The 19,963-nt window shown below is 37.2% G+C and overlaps 1 protein-coding gene across 40 annotated transcripts in view; it reads left to right on the top strand.

Annotated features, from left to right (window-relative positions):
- TCF4 (transcription factor 4) overlaps window positions 1-19,963 on the top strand; it is a 370,299-nt gene that overhangs the window by 163,608 nt on the left and 186,728 nt on the right. Inside the window, exon 1 of one of the 40 annotated variants that reach the window (XM_032293861.1) lies at window positions 6,593-7,177. The exons of 36 other annotated variants lie outside the window; for them this stretch is intronic. The gene's annotated coding sequence lies outside the window, so the exon portion shown is untranslated. Of the gene's footprint in view, window positions 1-6,592; window positions 7,178-19,963 lie in introns of those variants that run through there. 3 more of the 40 variants (XM_032293857.1, XM_032293856.1, XM_032293855.1) reach the window with 3 other exon arrangements.

Here is a 19,963-nt window from a genome sequence, read left to right as displayed (position 1 = left end):
ATGCCAAGCATCTTTTTTTTTTTTTTTTTTTTAAACCTTTCTTTTTTTTTTTTTTGGAAATTAAGTAGAATTTTTTTTTTTTTTTTAACTCTCTCTCTCTCTGTCTTTTTATTGTACTTTAGGTTCTGGGGTTCATGTGCAGATCATGCAGGGTTGTTGTATAGGTACATATATGGCAAGGTGGTTTGCTGCCTCCATCCCCCTGTCACCTATATCTGGCATTTCACCCCATGTTATCCCTCCCCAACCTCCCTACCGTCTGCTGTCCCTCCCCTAGTCCCCACCAACAGACCCCAGTGTGTGATGCTCCCCTCCCTTTGTCCATGTGTTCTCATTGTTCAATACCTGCCTTTGAGTGAGAACATGTGGTGTTTGATTTTCTGTTCTTGTGTCAGTTTGCTGAGAATGATGGTTTCCAGATTCATCCATGTTCCTACGAAGGACATGAACTCATCGTTTTTTATGGCTGCATAGTACTCCATGGTGTATATGTGCCACATTTTCCTTGTCCAGTCTCATTGATGGGTATTTAGGTTGGTTACAGGTCTTTTCTATTGTAAACATTTCCTCAATGAACATACGTGTGCATGTGTCTTTATAATAGAACGATTTATAATCCTTTGGGTATATACCTAGTCATGAGATTGCTGGTTCAAATAGAATTTCTATTTCTAGATCCTTGAGGAGTCGCCACAGTGTCTTCCACAATGGTTGAACTAATTTACACTCCAACTAACAGTGTAAAAGTGTTCCTGTTTCTCCACATCCTCTCTAGCATCTGTTGTCTCCAGATTTTTTAATGATCACCAGATCTAACTGGCGTGAGCTGGTATCTCAATGTGGTTTTGATTTGCATTTCTCTAATGACCAGTGATGATGAGCATTTTTTCATGTTTGTTGGCCTCATATATGTCTTCTTTTGTAAAGTGTCTGTTCATATCCTTCGCCCACTTTTGAATGGGTTTGTTTGTTTGTTTGTTTTTTTTCTTGTAAATCTGTTTTAGTTCTTTGTAGATTCTGGATGTTAGTCCTTTGTGAGATGGGTAGATTGCCAAATTTTTTTCCCATTCTGTTGTTTGCCAGTTCACTCTAATGATTGTTTCTTTTAAGAAGGAGGGGATGGATATGTCTTTTTGATCATCAAGGAAGATGATTACTCAACAGTGTCTATTGGCTTTAACTAATTTAGTGGGCACTGTTAACATTTTCAGAGAGTTTTCTTGGTGGAATCATGGAATAGGACTGACTTTCCATCCCTCAGAGTTGAGCTGTCTTTCATCTGACTTGGCAAAGTATGTATTTTATGTCCTTCTAATGCAATTTTTCTTTATTTTTAATAACCCTAGTTAGTTGAACTTTTCATTTGCATAATCAATTATCAGTTTCCTGAAGGCAGAGGTCATGCAAAATACCGTATAAATTACATCTAGTTAAATATTTAATAGTTTAGTCTTAGAATCATTGGTTCTCATGATGAACAAAACACATTTCTTGGTCTGTTCATTTATTCATTCATTTGCTCAACAGTTTTTTATTTACCAAATCCATACGAATAGCAGGTACTATTTGAGGCTATGTGAATATAGTGGTGAACAAAAGGTACTCCCTATTCTGCAAATTTTCTTTGTGGTTGGAGACAGATGAGAAAGAATGAGTACATATGTTGAAGGCATTCAGTGTTCACTTATTTGTTCCCCACAATAAAAGCACGATGTAGATGTTTTTCCTAGTCCTATTTCATTGATGAGAAGATGGAGGCATCAAGATATTTAGTAACATGCCAGGGTTATCAGTTCATTGGGAGCTGGGATAAGGGTTGGAGCTAGGATTCAAACCCAGGCAGTTTGACTCTCAAATTCATGTTGTCAGTCATCCCACTACACTGTGAAGTATTGGTCATGGGGAAAATCATTATTCTTTTTACTAATATAGTTAATAGTAACTATTCCTCAGGGGTGCTGAGGAATCATTTACTCCAATTCAGTTGAGAAAAGAGACACTCATACAGCTAGTGATTGGCAGAACTTAAATTTAGAAATCGCATTTCCAGAATCCCAATCCAATGTTTTCCCCTCGTTCAGTACCTCTTCTTTAGGGAAGGGAGTATGGAAAAGAAGAGAAGCTGGAAGAACGAAGGAATGGGCAAGGAGAATGAAGGATGTGTAGAGGAGATACAGGAAATAATTAAACCTCTTGGATTTGGGTTTTTTGATGCTACTAAACTGTCTGGTTTAAAAATTTTTCCCCCTTATATTCTCAGGAGTAGATATTCTTGAAATGATATTTTCATGCAAAATAGTATTTTATTTCATCTATGACCAAAAAATAATCCAGGAGCTAGAAAATCCTAGCTCCTTAAAAGACTATATTCTGGGAAAGAACATTGTTACTGGCATTTATACTGTGATGACACTGGTTGTTAGATACACTAGAAGCTTTGAGGAGTGTGTGTGTGTGTATGTGTGTGTGTGTGTCTGTGTTTGTATATGTCTGTATATTTTTATTCTATATATAGAGGTACATATTTATTTTATAAAATACTGGTAGTATTTAATTTACTTTGTGTATACTCTTTAGGGGAGAGGGTATTGAAATATTTTTCTGGGCTGGAAAAGTTTTTGTACTTACATGCAAGGCTGCTCTAATATCAAGCACCGTATTTAATCATCACAAATATACACTAAGCAAGGGACAGATGCACAAGGAATTTAAGCAGAGTTTTTCTAAATGGCAAATAATTAGAGGGGAACAGATGCCTATGGGCAGCAAAGGATGAAATGAGGTACCAGGAATTTTAAAAGGGAGATGGAAATACAAATGTAGAATGCAGTTGCTCTCAAGGATGTTTAAGCCTAGAGGGTGTGCTTGCCCAACGTTCTCCCATTTTGTGGATATTGACTTAAATTTTGTTCTCTCTTTACCTGTCTTCCTCAAAGGAGTAGATGATGCTAATCATTCCGAAGTGGAACAGATTTTCTTTCGAACCTCAGTTTTGGATGATCTGTGGCTGCCTCTCTTTCTTCTGCCTCCCTAGGGTCTTGTCCTTTTACAGGACTGCCAGGATATGACATTTCACAACTATGTCAATTCTCACTTATTTATTATTTATACCCCATATCCTTCCAGAAGGGGTTTTAGGTAGCCCACCAATAAAGGACACACATATAAATATAGATAGATAGATAGATAGATAGATAGATAATTTTTTTTCTTGGTGTGTGTTTTAGGATGGACATGTTGGACACGTTCCTTCTTTAGAAACAAGTCAGCTGTAAAATGGGTTGTATCCATCTTAGAACAATTCTGTGTAGTCTTGATGTGGAAAAGGAAACAAATCTCCAAAAATAAAGTAGAGCATTAGGCATTTCCCATCTTCCTGTAGAATGGTAGTTTAAACAGCAGGGGCACTGAGCAGAGCGATTCAGCAACCCAGCAAAGCTGAGCTGTAGCACCTGATCATTATCCTTCAGGTTTAAGATTTACCTGTTGTGCTCATTGTAACAAAAGAAATGAAATCTCTGTAATTATATTGGAAGGGGGAGGAGATCATGTTTTAGTTCCTTTGATCTTGAGCTAGAATAGGCTCTGCTTTTGGAAATTTAATTTGAAAGAGCCCAACGTACACATCTGCTTTTTGTACTGCAGTTTCTATTGAGCTTGAAAATAGAAATTTATTAATGCAAATGTGTAGAGTCTGTTCCTTAAGGAAAAGATATACACATTGAAAACACAAGGTGATCCTTTCCTACATAGCTATGGAAGATGTTAATAAATATGTTTTCTGTTTTTTTCTTCTGTTCAGATATGAGGTTCCTTGCTAACAAGGACTAAGCATAAAAATTGTAGGATCCGTTGGGGAACAGAAAGATTCATTCAATACCTGAAAGTTTCCAAAGGAAAATTCACTGGCGAAGAGATGGGGAAGCATACTGAATTCTTAAAAGAAAAAAAAAAAAAGCCCAAAACAAGTGCATTATCAAACCATTGTGAGAATATGTTTGAATTGATGATAGGGCCCATGCTAAGAGACAAAGCTTTCATTTCATCGATTCCAATCTGCTTGGTGTTCTGTAAAATTGCCTTTGCCTGTAAATGGAATGGCATGCAGATTTTAGGTAGGACACTTTCTCACCCAACTTAGCCTGCACTCTTTTTCATTTTTTCTACCATTACATGAAACTTCACGTAAATGACGACAACTTGACTTAATCCTTAAAGTGGCTGGATTGTATGGTGTATTTTGATTAAACCTTTTCTTGTTCTTAAAATTTCAGTAATGCCTAAAATGTCATGAACGTTTTGGGACATAAATCCTGTAAACTATTTTGCAGCCATATAGTTGTCCTGTGGAGGGTCTGAGTACTTTCCCAAACTCCTTCTCATCTTCAAATGAGCAAAATAAATTATAAATTGTCGAGATCGTTCAATCAGTGTTTAGATGAGCAGGCATCTCCTAATGCTGGGAAAAGTATCCTTTTTCAATATTTTGAGTAAATAGAGCTGATTCTTTATAATATTTGTACTGTATAGCAAAAGATCTCAAAAAGTGTTATAAATTACATAGACTTAAGGAAAAAGACATGATTAAAGAAATCATCGGATCAATAAAACCAATCTATTTTTTTCTGATATGGTGTGATGAGGCTTTTTTTTTTTTTCAAGTGGGGTAGGTGGGCCTCAGTGCTGTGTATTGTCATTCCGATTCTATTGGCTACTTTCTTTCTCTGCTCCCTCCCCGCCCCAGTGGTTTTTTTGGTATTTTTGTGTTTTTTGTTTTGTTTTCTTTTAAAGAAAAGAAAGCCGAAAGCCATGGAAAGTTAGGCTGTGCATTAGGAAGTCTGAGTTTAAAGCAGAGAGCCTGTCCTTCACTTTGTGTTTAAGTTGGTATTTCAGTTACATTGTCAGTATAAACTTGTGACCCTTGGAAATGTACAGTTTCATTTGGGTTCAGTGATTCCTGGATGAGTTTGTGATATAGGATGCCAAGGGCCATGGAAATTATTTAAGACATAAAATCTTGAGACAGAGTTGGTTCCCTAGAAGCATGTGGGTAACTAGAGTCTCATTTTAACTAATTTGGATGGGCTAAGAAAAGTCTTCCTTCCCACTTCCAATTAATTAATTTCTAACATTTCCATCTAATCATGATTTTGTCGAGTGACACACATCTTTCTTCCTCACAGGCAAGAAACTCACAAACAAAATTTCTATTTCTAATGGCAGACAGTTGGGGTGCCGCAGCCAAGCAGTCACCCTTAAAAATTAATGAGCGTAATGATGGTTAGAGAAGCGATTCTGATGGTGGTTGGGGAGGGAGGGGCCACGGGGATGGCAGAAGGAGGAAGACCGGACTCCTCATAAGTGACAATGATGTGAGCCCCTGTCCTCATCTCCACTCCCATCCCCCCTTCCCCCCAGTCACCACCCCTTCCATCCTCCTCTCTTTACAGGAGCCAAAGCAGATAGAAAGACAGGGCGATTATGAAGACGTCAGTTGGAGTGTAGGCAGGCGAGAGGGGCGCAGCGCCCCAGATGAGGTCCGGGGGGAGCCGAGGAGGGTCACTCATGGACGACCGTGTGTGTGTGTCTGACAGACTGTGAAATGGTGCGTTGTTGCACGGCTGCGCTGCACCTGGGCCCTTCATCTGTGATTGATTGGTTTGGTCATGTGTAATGGTCCCATCTGCTCTGTGTTGTTTTTCTTTTTTTACTTATAAACACCGTTCCCAGAGGCTGAGAGAGGATGAGCTATGTTTTGTCATCTTCACTTACACTTTAGCTTAAAAAAGTGGTCAAGTAGGTAAGCTCTAAAGTCTATCCAAGTAATGTAGTAGGAAGGTACGGTTTTTCCCCTTTGCTTGATGTGTGTGTGTGTGTGTGTGTGTGTGTGTGCGCGTGTGTGCGTGTGCCTCTCCTGCGCACGCGTGTGTGCGTGGAGTTTTAATGCCGCCTGTTAATATCCGAATAGTTCGTGAACCACAGAAGACCAGAATATTGCAGAAACGATTTGCACAACTCTGTGTATTGTGACTCTTACTGCAGTGAGGAGTTTTTTTTTTGTAACGGAGCCAATACTTAATTAAAACCGCTGACATCATGGTGTTATAATTAAGCGTGGCATTAATTAAGCTGGAATAACGATTTTTTTTTATTAAGAACTGCTTCTATTGTATAAGACTGTTATCGGCTAAAAACAAAATAATTTTAAGGCAAAAATAAATTTGCTTTAACCTAGCCCTTTTCAACTTCCCCCAAAGTCCGGCCTCAGGACTGTCGTCATCAGGGCTCTGAGTCTGTGTGTGTGTGCGTGTGCATGCGCGTGTGTGCGCGCGCGTGTGTGTGTGTGTGTGTGTGTGTGTGTTTGGTGGTGTTGGGATGGGGGAAAGTGGAAGTGAAATTTGTTTTTTTTCACCCAAAAATGCTGATCGGCTCCTGGCATTCTGATGGCTAATTATGCATCGGAGAGCTTCGACAGCTGCATTCATCATCATAAAATGTAATAATTAATGACATTCCAACAAAGAAAAATATGCAAATGAGGACTCATTAGCATTTTCATATTCAGCTTTGATAATGCTTTTGCTGACAAGGTTGTAATTAATGAAAATTCATGTCGCAGTCAGGAGATTGGATCGGTTTCATTCCGCTCACAATTCCCAAATGCTTGCATTATGGAAAATCGGCGGCTCTGCCAACTTTTCAGGGAAGAAAAAAACACACACACACACTAAAAGCACCAGATGCAAATTAATGGTAGGGAGTCTTTAACTCTTTAAACCACCCCCCTAAATTTCCATCATAGGAAACATGTGATAAGTGTTAGCCTAAGAACTAGATTCTCTCTCTCTCTCTTTTTTTTTTTAAATAATAGAAAAGTACTTTTATTTGTGACACAAGTATGAGAATTTCTGGCAAACTTTTATTTTAATATTAAGAAAAACAAAACCCCTCCACCTTTTCCCTTCTTTCCTTTTCCCTTTCAAGACTATTTAAATTTACATAGTAAAACATGTTAGGACAGCCAAGCCCCAGCATGTTGTGTTCTGTCCTCTGGCTGGCAGATTCACACCACAACAGTTTATTCATCCACATGCTTTTTGGCGACTCTTCATCACGTATTTGGGCTTAGATCTTCTGGTGCCTCCCTCGGCGTGCTACCCATAAGGTCGAAAGAAAAGCAAGTATTCGATTTCTCTATTCAGGGTGGGTTTTTTTTTTTTTTTTGATGATAGTAGGGTTTTTTTTTTTTTTTGGATGATAGTAGGGTTTTTTTTTGGTGCTTTTTCTTTTTAATCTATTCCCTTTGTGGTTTAGTGTAAGAGTTTGAGAATGTGCCCATAATTCTCTCACTCAGCACTTCTGGTTTAGTGTTGTTCTTCAAATGTAATTTTAGGAGACACTCTACAATTCAAATGGAAACCCAGAAACCCCAGACCAGAGATATCGACAAATATTTAACACAAAGAGCTATTAATTTATAAAAGCCTCTGTGTGTTGCTTTCAAAATGTGGAACTTTAGGTTGGCAAATATACAGTTGATGCCAACCTGGAACCATGTTTGTCAGACAAGCCTGAAGTTAAATTGAAAGTTCTATCTGGCCCTCAAGGTTAGAAAGAAAAACTTCAACAGAGTTCTGACTTCATTTTCTATTTGATCTTTAGGTTAAAAAATGATGATTATTAAAACAGGTCATTTTGCTGAGGCAGATGTTTTAATAAAAGGTTTGCATAATGATTAAGAAGAAGAGAAAATAGAAGGTATTTCTTTATAAATTATAACGTTTATAAGCATTTTCACTCTCAGATGAATGAAACGACTTCTGGGAGTTCCTAAGATGCAGTTTCCTGTTTATTTAAAGTTAAATTGTAATTCCCAAAGTTGCTAGCCCAGCATAAAGATTATAAATATGCCTTGTTAAGGGAACAGGGAAACTTTGATACGCGGGGCCTTATTTTTAGAGTATCCCAGTAAAACAGAAAGAATCATCAGTTATTTAATGAAGATTTTAAAGTAAATCTTTTTTTTCCCTGTTATGTGATTAAGAATGACTAGGTTTTTATTCCTTATTAAACTCTTGAAGTTCTAAGAAACATAATTTTATTTCAATGTCTCACTTCTTCTGACTTTTATTTTGTTACAGTTTGTACATGAACATGTGTGTGTGTACACAGGCATGTGTGTAAGTGTGTGTGTGCCCATGTTTAAAGATTATGGTGGCTCTGTCCTCTCTCCTGTAAAATCTATTGTGGTAAAATAGCAGGCAAAAGAAGGTTCTACTTTTTTTTCTTTTAGTTTATTTCTTTTTTATGTGGGCAAACTGCCCATCCAGATGGTAGAATTTCACCTGTAAGCAATCTGAAACGATAGGTTAATTCTGACATTTTATAGAGCTTTTTAATTTTCTTTTCACACAGTACAACTAAGTGCAGAGTAACTGCTCAAGATAATGTTTCTTTTTTCTTTTAAAGCGCTTCCTGCTGTGATTGGTTCTTTTTTCCCCCAAATCTGAATTTGGGGCTCATTTAAAATCTGTGGCTTTACACACTTTGCTGTTATTGTCAAAACCACATCTGATGAAATCTTTGACCACTTCTAATATGTGTAAATGAGGAAGTGATGGCAGAAGTGAAAAAGCAGGTTAGTCGCCGAGAAGCAGATCCTTGTAATTTTATGATGGTGAACGTTCCACTGGCTTTGATAAATTCACTGTTAGTTTTCTCCTCCCACCAAATTCACAGATGTATACCCACTCATAACTTCCCAAGTAATGCTTAGCATGGCATTAGCAACCGGAATCCTGGGACTTGCTGTTGTGTCAGTGTGGTTAGCCTCTGGTGGCTTATGTGACTGAGTAAACTAGAGAAAAACTTCAGGATGATTTGTTGTCCGTGATCAAGGAATCCCATTACTTGTAAAAGCAGATTTAGAGGATGTTTTTGGAGTAGAGTGTGGAAAGGAAAGGGAGTATTGGAGATTGTTTTTTCATATAATAATTGTAACCATGCTGTGTCGACAAGTTAGTTTTGAATGTGCTATCTTGTTTTGATTTCCAGAAAACCTTCATTTTCATGAATTATTTCTTGAGTTGATGATAAAGATGACTTTAGAGACATCTTCTCCCCTGGCATATTCCTTTAGGGGAACATTTTTGAAAATGTTGTCCTACTATTACACCTGTAAGGCTTGGGATCTTGGTCATGACATTATTTGCTGCATTTCTGTTTCCTGTTTTGCACTTGCTAATTCCTGTGGGCATTTTCTTTTTAAAGTGATGGGATTTTCACTGTCCAGCAGCAAGCCACATTTACGGGAGTTATTGAACTCTGAAATAGGAAACCTGTGGGTGATCAGTTTTACCCTCCCCAGAAGATAGTGCTCAGTCAATGAGAATTACAGCCCCATGACTGAGAATTTTAAAGGAGGTGTTCCACTAAGACACCCAAAGGTTTTGTTACAGGTGTTGAAACAAAATCAACATTTGTTTGTGGGCAGTGAAGCCAGTGTTCCTGCCAGTATATTCCCCTTCAGTTGCTTATCATATTTCTCTTGCAAACTTTCCCATTGGTTGGGGTCTGTGGAGAGATTTCAGTGACTGGTTGGTGGAAATGTTTGGGAGAACATTTGCCTATCAAAGCAACCTAAATATTTGCAAAAATGTTTGCTTGAGAAAAAAGAATCCACTTAGGATTAGGAAGTAACTGCTTACACATTTTGAAAGCATTTGTGATTTCCGTAAGTATATTATTCGTGAGCCACTGCCTAACCTGAATTTCAGGGGTCACTCTTGAATCTGTATCTTTAAAACCCCTCTAAGATAATAAAGGTTTTACTTTATGATTAAGATCCATATCCATATACTAAAATATAAAAACACTTGACAAAATGTATTTTAAAAATTAATTGTTTATTATTTGGTGAATCTACAAAACAAAAGATGTAAAGAAAGGGCCTCATGAAATGGTGGGATGTTGAATAGCTCTAACGTCATTCTTTCCCTCTACTGTAGATTTTTTGTTGATAAAACCCAGTTGTATTGCTATGATATAATATTCCCTTTGTTGGAGTCCGTAAGCTTTCTTACAAGGGTAATGATTTGAATGTCGGATCTTACTTTTTTTTTTTCATGCTAAAGAATTTAATGTAAGCATTTTCTGTTCACATTATGAAAGTTTTAACTACATTTTACTGATGGTTTGGAAACAGTATATATAAAACTCAGTATAGGCCAAGGTTTCTGATTTGTTCACAAGGTAGGAGTTGAGCATTGACAATTACTGTACTTAAAAGCCCCTCGGATCAGGTGTTATTTCACCATCTGGACATTTTAATTAGTAATAAAAGTGTGGATCTGGATACACAGAAATAGGATCTACAGTACACAGTGGCCCAATGCACTCTATTGGTGCTGAGGTGTCTGTGGCTACATTTTATAAATGTGTATGTATATGTGTGTGTGTGGGCAAGTGTAATTATGTGCCAGGTATATATCCTTTTTCAAACTGGGCACTAACACAATACCAAAAAAATTGGCTACTTTTCTTAGATGAAAAGTAAAAGTGTATAAACTATACACTTGCACTTAAGTAATGCTGTATTTTTTTAATGGTCATACTTCCTCAAGTCTGGCATGACAGATATAATGCTGACATTAGGTAGGCCTGGGCATAAGATGTGGCTCTTCTCTTTCATAGCTGTGTGCTCTAAGACAAATGAATTAACCACTGAGTCTCCAATATGTTTTCTCCTATCCAGAGTGAAAGTATAAATGATAATTATTATGATATCTACCTAACAGGATTATGATATGAAGCTCATATGAGCATGTATGTTCAAAGCACTTAATAAAATATAAGGAGTCATAATCGTTAAAAATTAATTGTTAATACAGAATGCAAATAACCAATTCATACCCCACATACCATCTTTTATAATTCAGTAAATCATGTCATGTTTAAAAATAAGGGAGTTGCAAATATAATACTACATTAGATTGTTAACAAATGATAACATTAAGACCACCAGAAAAAAAAGCCGTTCATAAGTTTCAACATAAAGCAAAATGACTCATTCTTATAAAGAATATACAGGCTCACTGAAACAATGTTATCCTTAATTAAGGCAGAAGCGTGTGCATTTGAGGGAAATAGTGACCCTCTGGAGAAACAGAGAGTGAAAATAGTTCAGCGAAATGAGTCTCAGCATCTTCTCTTTTGGAAAAATGCATGCGTGTTTCTCTTAATCATTATGAATTTCATGTTTGCAAACCAGTGTGAATATTTAAACGATAATCATTATTGTTTAGAATCTACCTATTACTACAAACACACAGATACACACACACACACACACACATAAATTTGCTCAAGAAAATTATCCTTAGGAAGGAAAGGAGTTGATAAAATCGCCATTGGAGCAGATGAGTTTGGATATTTCTATTCAGTTTTATGTTTGGGTACTTCTACTGAAAACTCTTTTATTTATAGCTATAGTTCTCCCTGAGAATTCTTTGGGAGAAATAAAAACATTTGTTTTTAATTGAAAAGAATGATAACATGGTATAGCATAATATTAACTATTTCAGTGATTTTATCAATTTCATCTTCCCCGCCTTAATGTAATAAATGCATATCTTGATGAAGTACAGATCTTTACATTATATTGTCCCTAACGGCAAATATTACTATAGGCAACTCAGTTTTAATCATCAGACTATCTTAGGGAGCTTATAAAACTTGTCTCTAGGACATGGTATTAGCAGGATGTACAGACTTTGCTTTTGGTGCCATGCTAGGGGAAGATAAATTCAACAGAGTCAGTCCAGTTCATTCATTCGTTTGACAGATAATAAGTAAACCACAGAAGAAACAGGAATATGTCATTTCTGACTGTACAGCTTCTAAGATTTTCTTAGACTTCATAATGAAAACTGGTTTCACTTAATGTTCTATCAGTTTCATTTAAATGCCCTAATCTAATGATCACTTTCATTTAAATATCCTAATCTAGTGAGCAGATAGGGCTTACATATTATTTGTCTTGAAGACATTTAAAAAATGTGGCTACAGGTCCTCTTCTTTGAAACTCCATTTGATAAACATGACGACGTCTACCTTAACCTATAGATTTAAGTGCCCACAGTTGTGGGATGAGAAAAGGAATTGTGGTGCTTCTTGAAAAATGGTCTCATCAGAGGGATTCTGTTGAAAATATGGGGGACTGCATTTAAACTTTGATAAAAAAAATAAGTAATTCAAAGTAAAGTCTGTAGCCAAACTCCTTAATTGTGATGCATTTGCTGAGTTCCCCTCTTCCATCGTCGGGCCTGCTCTGGTGCCATATGGCCTACCATGGAACATTTAACTTGTCAGATATAATGGATTGTCCTGGAAGCAGATTTTTGCTTTGAGCACTCGGCTCCTTTCTTGCATTTCACTCTCAGCTCCAGGCTGCAGGATGAAGGATTGTGGTGGAAATGCAAAGAAGAGACACACAGTTGATTCCCCTTAAGAGAGTGACCTATATGCCACAAAATTTTACCCATGTAAAGAGGCATTATCCCTGTCACTGGCCTTAGCAGGCTGCATGTCAAAATCATTTAAATTTCCCTGGACTTAACAGATTGTGCAAACAATTCAGAACTGAAAGCTTAGGAATAATGAAACATCGTCATTTTAACTTAGAGAGAAATGGTGTAGCCACATTGGCCAAAGGAGGCGTATTATTTATTGTGACCTACATGTAGCATAGGCCACCTGGTTTCTAGATGCTGTAAATTAAGTTCTCTGAAGTTTATGAAGAATGCTAAAAATATATATATATTATGATGGAGATGTTACTTGGTTTTATTGTTTTTGTTAGGTGAATAGAGAGGTGAGGTTGAAATGATCATTTAGGAATCGCTTCTCAGCCTTTTGACTAAGATCAAGTGAAATGATCTTTTAGGTAGAGGGACAGTGGCAGCTAATTATCCTACCATGCTTTCTAGCTTGAAACTTAGGGGCAGACCCTCCATGCATTCTAACCTATTTGAAATTAGAGATTGAATGTGTTGTAGATTATTTCATTTTTATCTGTAAAGGTAAGTAATTAGCCTTTTTTTGTTCATTTTAATTTGGTGCTTTCATGAACTTTTTTTTTCAATTTGTGCTTTTGTTTCAACAAGCTTGGAACGCAGTAAGAAGAATTTGAGACTTTTGCATTTATAGGAAAACTTCTTTAAAAGAATGAACAGTGCCTTACCTATATGTGTGTGCACATACATAGCTGTGAGGTACTCTTCTGGTATAACCCGCTGTAACCCCAAAGCAAATACTGTGTTTTAGAGACACAGAGTAGACCATTTACAAGTAATCAATCAAGCACAAATAAGGAACTTGTGTATTTTAATTTATCCATTAAATGGTACATATTTGATTGCTCTAGGGTTGCAAAAGTTAATTAATAGATTTATATAAAACGCACATATATGCATGCTAAAAGAGACTTTGCTAAGGGTAATTCAGTATACTCAACAAAACTGTGTTAATTATGTTAGAAATTTAATATTTAATTTACTTCTATAAATTCATGCATTATAAATAAGTCCTCATATAGTTTAGATAGGTCAATAAAATATACAGTTGGCCTGGAAACCTTACAGCTCATTTCTGTACAAATCTTTTTAATGAACAACTTTCCATCCAGCAGCTAAGAAATATCTGTCAAAGTCAGCATTCAGTACTAAAGTGTACTTGTTTATATTTCTTACTGATCCTAAATTGAGCACGTTAGTTTTATTAATGCTACTAATCAGCTGACTGTACCCTTCCTCCACCATAGAGATTTGGTGAGACTTAGTACTTAAGTTTGGGGAGTGCCTGGCCGTAGCCGGCTCTTGTTGAGGCATGTGCGCCCTCTGCTGGCTGCTCATATAGGAACTGACTGGTGTGTGAGATCTGTACTTTCTTTTGCTTTTCAAGGTTGGGTTTTTTTTGTTTTTTGTTTTGTTTCATTTCATTTTTATACAACTGATCAGACTGTTACCTTGATTATAAAATTGTAGCTTAATACTGAGCATGGCAGTTAATTTGTTTTTATTTGGAAATAAAAGTGAGGTTTTTGTTTTGGGTGTGTTTTTGCTAAATATGATAGTCCTGATACTTCAAGTAACATGCGACATATGTAATATTTGAGTTTTTTAGGTGGTTGATTGCAGATCACAATTAACCATATTTTCATTGCTTTCATATTCTCCTTGGCTTGATTATATTTGAGAAGTATTCTTTTCTTATTATTATACTTTAAGTTCTGGGGTACCTGTACAGAACGTGCAGATTTGTTACATAGATATATATGCCATGGTGGTTTGTTGCACCCATCAACCCATACCTGCAGTAGGCATTTCCCCTAATGCTATACCTCCCCTAGCCCCCATCCCTCCCCACCCCTCGACAGGCCCCGGTGTGTGATGGTCCCCTCCCTGTGTCCATGTGTTCTCATTGTTCAACTCCCAGTTATGAGTGAGAAGAGAAGTATTCTTGTTGGACTAAGTTGGGAATGGAACTTAAAAGGGGCTAGATAAACTATTGAAATTTTGAAATATGACTACTTGTCTGTAATGGATGTAGTAGATAATCCCTAGTAAAAAAATCCCCGTTATGGTTGGTTGATAGTTTTCTCTTGCTTCGCCAAGGAAAATGAGTATATTTACATTGTAATGCTTTATAAAGGCATTTTTGGTTTCCTTGCAAACCAAATTAAGCTGTGCTCACTGGCAGACATTGAGAATGGTAGTTTGAGTAAAATCTTTATTGTTTTGTTTTGCTTTTGTAGTTGTTGTTTATAGAATGTGAGATGTTAAAGGAACAAATCACTGATGGTCTCTTTACGTCCAGGACACAGGACTAAACTATACAAGGGCAGTTACAGAGGAAAAGTGCCAGCACCTCTGCTATCGCCTGGGTGGAGAGCATCCTTGGGTCCTGGTAGTAAAGGCCAGGGTTCTGTGTAATGAGTGTGTCTTTTAAAAATGGCAACAGCTTTTGTTGACAAGGCTCCATCAAAGTCTTTATAATAAATTTAGTCTCTATAAGTGATTTCTACCTATCTCTGAAATTAAGTGACTTGATTGAGTCAGTTTGGTATTTGTTGTACAGATAAGGCAGTTTAGATTTTTACAGTTGTTTTGACTTACATTGCAAATTTCTCTAATTTGTAAGCAGAAGCCATAAAAACTTCCAAACCAACCACGGAGCGATCAAAGAGCTTAGAGCTGGTGAAGAGCAGGGCAGAAATGTCATCTATGGTTTTTTTTTTTTCTTCCTTCCCGTTTTTTCTCTTTGCAATTTTAGATTCAAAATTTGTTTGAGATACATAAATTTTTACTGATTAGTGTTATTTTAACATTGTCAAGTCACTAAGAATTGCATTCTAACAGATATTAAGTCCTTGTTACCCCTGTTAGAATGCCATCGTGACTGAAATCTCACATACATGTTGCTCCTGTTACCCCTTGTCTTCAGTGAGGTTGTATTAGGTGTTCTTTCTTGGTGCTTCTCTGTGTTTCCATTGTAGCCCTTAACTGATGGATAGCAGTGTGTTACTCCTGGTGTTTTAGTCATCTAAACTCTTACCTCCTTGACAATAATGTCGATTATTGCCTCTCTTTCCGAGTACCATTCAGCACATGGTACTCAGAAAGGACCTAACAAATATTAATTTTCCTTTGTTATTTTTTAGGCTTCATTCACCACTATTCAGATGATAATTTTTGCAGGTTTCAGGATTAAAAATTGCCATCTGTAAACATATTCTATGTAATGCATTTTATTTTTTTGCATACTTTTGATAGGATGAGCTCATTCTTCTGTCTGCTTCTCGTCTGATTTCTCGTTTCTCTCTCTCCTCCCTGCTCATCCTTCCCTCTGCCTCTCCTCTTCCTTCCTGTGCACCCCACCTTCCTATCTTGATTGAGTCATGCTCCTAGTTTCAGTCACCGGGAGAATTCTCTGAAACATTGCCGCATGGGACCATTCATCTACCAACCTTCCCCTTCCTTGAACAATAAGTAGTGCCGCAGGCTGGTTGGACTCTGGGGAGTGTGGCCCTGCGTATCTGGCAGTTTGGTCATTATTTTGGGCCCATTCTCTTGAAGTTGATCTTGAAGAGCAGGCTTGGCTGGAAAACATCATTCTTCTATAAATAGAATGGTTAGCAATCTTCCTACGCTTTGTCTTCCTTGGAATGTGTTTTGAATTCTGGGCTGTTCCTCCCACCCCCTTCCAGTTTCTCTCAGTAGTGCATGTTTAGGGGATATAGGCCAATTGTATTCAGTGCTAAGGCTAGAGAAATTATCATTTAATATATTACAGATACATATACAAATGGCAGTTGGATTATCTTCTGTCCCGGGTTAAAAATGTCACGTGTATGTATATGTACCATACATTATCTGTCTACCATATGTAACATTGTCATGGTCCCCGTTCTTTTTATTTTTATATAGTTTTGAGTATCGTATCCAGTGTGTGTGGCTTAAAAGATGAACATTGTTGTATTCTTGTTCGTTGTAAACTTAGCTTGAAAATTAAGGCCATCACCAATGTACCATGGTTCTAAAATACATAATTTCTCTGTATAGACAACTAATTGCCTATGTAGACTATACCAAACATAATACTAAACCTTTCCCTCTCTTTTCCATCCCACTGTGGCTTATTTAGAGTTTTATCATTTTTATCTTTTACGTTTACTGTTGCTAAGACTCTGGTGGAACATTCAGTTAAATGAGCAGCAAATAATTTATGATTAAAAAGTGATTTGTGTGGTGAAATGCGGTGGCTGATTTTCTTAAAATTTGCCAATAAATTCCAAAATATTTAACCAGGCAACAAAGTCTTGCCCAGATGATGTTGTCTCTATTACATTCGGCCAGAAATGTCACCCATCTCCTCCAAAGTGAGGGAAAGGACTGGATTCTCTCCCTCACTGTGGACTTGTCATGCCTCCACAGAACATGGACAGTCAATGCATGGGTAGAAGGACCCTTTTCAATGAACGAACCAGGTCAGGTTCGCTAGAGTTTGATCCTGGATTCTAAAGATGACTTCTACTCTTGAGAAGAGAGATGCTTTCAGAGCAGTGGGCCAGTGGGTCTAATCATGAGGAGCTGCTTTAACAAAACTCCAGGATTCTCATATTTTGGGATACTGTTGTTTATTAGGGGAGTCGATTCGGCAATGTAAAATTGATTTCGTTAAAACAACCAGCCTTCATTAGTGGAGATGAGCACATTTAAAGGCCTAGCATGCCGTCAGAAAAAGGCTTCTCTAATCCATGCAGTGGACTATCTGAAATGACCTTGGGGATCAACAATTGCCTGTCTTTAAAAACGGTCTGCTTAAATAGGTTGGTGCTAGTAGTAATCTACTTTTTGTTATCCACCATGTTACCAGGTCTCTTGGAGTTTTGGCTAATGTAACCTGTAGAGCTGTGCCTATTACCTCAATTGTTTGCTTATATCCTTGGCTTGTCAGAATAACCAGTGAAATTTTATTTATTAAAAAAAAAAATCTACTGGGTGCAGTGACTGACATCTGTAATCCTAGCACTTTGGGAGACGGAGGTAGGTGGATCAGTTGAGGTCAGGAGTTCAAGACCAGCCTGACCAAGATGGTGAAATGCCATCTCTACTAAAAATATAAAAAATTGGCAGGGTGTGGTAACACGTGCCTGTAATCCCAGCTACTTAGGAGGCTGAGGTAGGAGAATCACTTGAACCCAGGAGGTGGAGGTTGCTGTGAGTCAAGATCACATGCTACTGCACTCCAGCCTGGGCAACAGAGTGAGACTGTATCTCAAAAAGAAAAAAAAGAGAGAGAGAATGCCAGACTTGACTGAATTTAGGTACCATGGAGAAAAGAACCCAGGAATCTGTTTTTGAGAAAACTCGTGCTGATGATTCTCCTGATCAGCAAGGTTTCTTAGCCATGATTTGAATTTGAGGAAATTGCTTTTCTCCACACTCGTCAGCTCATTGTGAGTCTTCCCTTCTGCCTAAAAATACAGTAAAAATATTTTATTTCTGCTTGCTTTTGACACCTTTAGCATGTATTGCAAGATGAGCTTTTTTCATTTTTATATGAAAAACTATTATGTTCTTTTGAATAAAAAATAAGCTTTCAAATGCATATGCTGTTTTGTTTTTCCAAGACCACACAAGTCCTTAATTGCCTTGGCTATATCCAATTATCATACACTCAAACTGCAGTAAAAATATAAGATAGGATAGGCATCACTGTGAAGATATTATTCACGTAAAACCAATGTTAAGTTACTCATTAGAAGTAAGTTGAGTGATTTCAGGGTTGCCCTTAGTCCCTCAGGTCTCTAGGGGACACTCGTACAAATTGCTGATTCAGAAAATCATTACTTTGGTGGTTCAAGTGGTACTTTAGTGGCCTTAAAGAGTTATTTGACACACCTCCCCAAACAGCTAAGTTATCCCCATGATTATGTTGATTAATTGCACACTCTGTGGAATTAGTGTTATTTTCAATGAAAGATTTTCCTGCATTCGGAAAATCAAGCATAAAACTCATGTGCTTTAATTTGATAATGTGTGTACTTCTCCTAAGCAGGATGCCAAGTGAGGAGCTGATTTTGGCTGTTGTTGTCTGGGCCATGTGGTATCATCTAGGACAATATTTTTGTTCTGCAATGAAAAGGTAGTTTTTGATGGATCGGAGGACGTTCACTCAAAGTGCTTATCAATTCGGACATTTTCATCCATCAAGGAATTGAGAACTCTCTGACTTTATGAATTGAGTTTAAATTATTTGGGGAGAGGATTACGGTAGTGAAAAGGCAATGCTGTTACTACAGTAGGTAATGATATTAATACATCTGGAAAACACCAAACAGAGATGGCCTATTGTGAGAAAGAGCCTTGGTACTGGAGCTGGAGGTCTGTGTGCTAACTTCACCCTTAATATATGTACAGCCTTTATAACTATATGAGCTGGTTACCCTTAATTTTAGTGACTTCATCTATAAAAACGTGGACTAAAATGTCCATTTAATGAGCTTTTAGTGTGTGTAAAAATAATGTACGTTAAATTTACATGCTAGATAGTGCTTTACAAATATAAGTGCTAATGGAGAATTGAATATAGAATCTGAAATTCTTCACTTAGGCAGAGCCCTAAAGTGAAGAGTTTTGGTGGCACCTTAAGATACTGTCTGGGATTTCAGTACCCATACTGTTTTAAAGGCAGCACAGTGCCTAGATGAGATGAGGTGACTCTGTGATGAAATGCAGCCAGAACTCACAGTTTCCAGTGGGATCAGAGCTGTAGGTCATTACTGAGTCTTCTATTTTTACGACTAAAATAACATCAGCGAAAGAGAGGGTTAATGCTAGTCTTTTCCAGAAAAAATGGTTTACTGCTCGGTTTTCATTATCCCTTGATACATACAAGCTATGTGCCTAGTTAGTTACCTTTCCCCCATTTGCCTTTATCGTCTCAGTTTAGGAAGAAGGGGAGAAAGAGAATTTCCTAGGTTGTAGGATGACTGGTTTATTTGCTGGAATGGAGTTGTAATTCTTTTAGCACAAATTTATTTTACATTTAGATTTTTAAATGACTGTAGATGAAGGCAGAGTTGTCCCCGTATAGTAAGATTCTGTAGGAGAGAACCAGTGCTCTTCTCTGAAATTTTTGAAATCCAAGGAATAATGTTACCTTCCACTTTTTTGTAAACCCAGACTGTCACCTGCAAACTGGGATCAGGAGTAGTTAAAGTTGACTAGCTAGTCAGAACAATGAAGTTAACCTGTGTGGCCACAGAATACTATGAGAAAGATAATCCAATAGAAACCACAAAATAAAAAGTTAAAATGTTTTCATATCAATTTAAATAAAATAAAAATTTAACTTTTGAACCTACATCATTTATCCGATGAAAACTGCAAATATATGGTAA

Source organism: Sapajus apella, unplaced genomic scaffold, assembly GCF_009761245.1.
Source record: "Sapajus apella isolate SASKATOON/1434 unplaced genomic scaffold, GSC_monkey_1.0 scaffold30, whole genome shotgun sequence".
Lineage (NCBI taxonomy): Eukaryota > Metazoa > Chordata > Mammalia > Primates > Cebidae > Sapajus > Sapajus apella.
This window is presented reverse-complemented; position numbering and strand designations above follow the sequence as displayed.